General features: G+C 38.9%; 1 non-coding gene across 1 annotated transcript; it reads left to right on the top strand.

The window, feature by feature from the left end:
• Positions 1 to 1,799: 1,799 nt before the first annotated feature.
• On the top strand, positions 1,800 to 1,906 carry LOC145110109 (small nucleolar RNA R71). The gene has a single exon (XR_013709490.1). It is a non-coding gene; the product is annotated as a small nucleolar RNA R71 (small nucleolar RNA).
• Positions 1,907 to 2,616: the final 710 nt, after the last annotated feature.

Below are 2,616 nucleotides of genomic sequence, written 5' to 3'. Positions count from 1 at the left end.
CCACCCATATCTTCATCAATTATCTCAACTTCTTCATATAAATCACCTTCTTCTTCATCAATTGCCTCTTCCACTTGAACCTTGGGTGTAGTAAACGCGATCACCTCAAATGTCATAGGAACTGAAGCTCTTGGTTTAGAAAATTTGATTTTTGCAACATGAGGCTTCTCCCAAACCTTCAACTCTTCTTCCATCATCTTTTCAATTTTTTTTGGTTCACTAAGATCATCATTCATATCATCCATCTTTGATACTTCATATCTTCGTATTTTATGACTCACTTTTGGACTCATTTTGAAAGTAATTGCTTCATCCTCTACACAAAGTGTGAGCTTTGACTCGTGGATGTCAACTAGAGCTCTTGCAGTAATCAAGAATGGTCTTCCCAAAATATAGGAAGGTCTTCATCTTCCTTCATGTTGAGAACCACAAATTCAACTGAAAAAACAAATTTTTTCACCTTCAATAACAATTCTTCAACGATTCCTTGAGGGTAAGAGATCGAGTGATCCGCCATTCGAATTTTCATCCTTTTGTCTTGGAGCCTTGGTTGACCAAGCTTCTTGTAGAAAGAATATGGCATAAGATTGATGCTTGCCCCAAAATAGGCTAAAGCACTTATAGCAGTAGAATTGCCAGTTTCACAAAGCAAAGTTAGTTGGCCTAGATCTCCCATTTTTATTGGAAATCCATTGATGGTTGCAGCTGAACCTAACTCATTTAGCACTATGGTTGATGATTTTTTCAACTTCTTTTGATTAGTGATAACATCTTTTGCAAAGTTTAGAAGCTTAGCCATTGATTTGAGGAATGGAGCGTCCATAAACTTCATTTGTTTAGGCTCCAGAAAATGCTTAATGGCTTGAGATGGGAATGGAAAAGTACGCTGATACGAATCAAAAGGTGAAAATTTCCGGTCCTCTCGTGACCACGACGTGGCAGAAGCACCACGACGTGGTGAATCGTCAGAATGCGATCCACATTTTGCTCTTTTAGCTCTAGGCTTATCTTCATCCAAATATGAATCGGGTTGTATAGTAGCTGTTTCATGGGTTACAAATGGCTCAGAAGTAACTTCTTCGATGTAGATCGCCATTACATGAGGTTGTGATTTTGGGTCTTGAGTTATAGGTGGTAATCTCTCATTAACAAGTTTTGTAAAATTCCCAAGTTAAGTCTCGATGTTCTTGATGGAATCTTGATGATTTCTTACATTATCATCAGTAGTATCATGTTTTTTTTCTGGGGCTTCAATAAAGCTATGAAGTACCGTCTCGAAATCCATCTTCTTCTTGGGGGAAGGATGCTCTTTTTGGTAAAAGTCTCGGCCGGTTTGTCTATATTTCTCATCATTTTTCTTCTTGTACTCTTCATATGGCAACCACTCCTTTTTGATCTTCCTCCAATCTTCATCATACTTATCACCATTAGACTAGCAAACTTGTGCTTTACGGTTACCATTATCATCAAGATCACAATCCTTGGTCAAATGTGGTCCGCTACAATTATCACACCCAACTCTTATTGCATGGATAGATTGATCCATTCTTGTCATCCTCTTATCCATGTTCTCTAACTTCGCAAAAACCATAGCTATGTTTTCATTCCCTCCATCTCCTTTACCTCTAGTAACATCCTCTCGTGGGTTATGGTATTCATGTGAGTCCTTAGCAAACTCTTCAATCAATTCCTTAATAGTTTTCGGTTCCTTCTTCGTCATTAGTCCTTGAGAGTCAAGAAGTTGCCTTGTCGTGGCATTCACTCCATCATAGAAAATGGACAATTCTTTTTGGACATTAAGATCATGTTGAGGACAACTCCTAAGCAAGCCCTTATATCTTTCTCATGCTTCATATAAAGGCCCTCCAACCTCTTGTTGAAAATTAGCAATCTTTTTCTTGAGCTTTGAGATCTTTGAAGGTGGACTAAATTGCTCAATAAAAGCATCATGAAGATTTGCCCACGTATTAGTGGATCCGGGTGTGAGTGACTTCAACCAAACTTTAGCTTCACCGGTAAATGTAACCGGAAGCATCCTAAGTAACACGGATTCTCTTGGCATGTTAGGAACATTGAAGTAGTTTGAAATGTCCTTTACTTCATCGATGTGCTTGAAAGTATCTTCGTACTCTTTCCCGGCGAAAGGTATGTCCTTGAGCATCAATAGAATGTACCCTTCGATCTCAAAACTTCTTTCAGCTGGTATCTTGGGTGGGACAAGACCTGGTCCATGTTCTTCACGTGTCATCTTCTTGTAATCTCCCATCGTCATTCTTGTAATGTTCGTCATCTCTTCAACCTCTCTTTTTATCTCTTCCTCGTCTGAACTTTCTTCGGTAGATGTTTCTAGATCGTATCCAATTCCCGTCTTGTCAGGCCTCCTGTCGAAACTTTCAAATCCCTTGTCCGAATGAAAAGTGCTTGTTGACTCGTTGACTTTCTTGTTCTTCTTTTTGTAAACAGATGATCCTGGATCTTGAAGTGGCGGAACTATTGGAGTTTTAGATCCTCGGGTCATAAATCACTGCAATAAAACAAAAACGCGTAAAAGGAACAAAAATTAATGAACTAAAAATTCACTTAGAAGCAACCGCGACATGGTCAATATGACCACTT

This window comes from Lactuca virosa, chromosome 4 (genome assembly GCF_052849685.1).
Source record: "Lactuca virosa cultivar CGN04683 chromosome 4, Lactuca_virosa_CGN04683_v6, whole genome shotgun sequence".
NCBI lineage: Eukaryota > Viridiplantae > Streptophyta > Magnoliopsida > Asterales > Asteraceae > Lactuca > Lactuca virosa.
The sequence above is the reverse complement of the archived record's forward strand: the minus strand, read 5'-3'. Positions and strand labels throughout refer to the sequence as shown.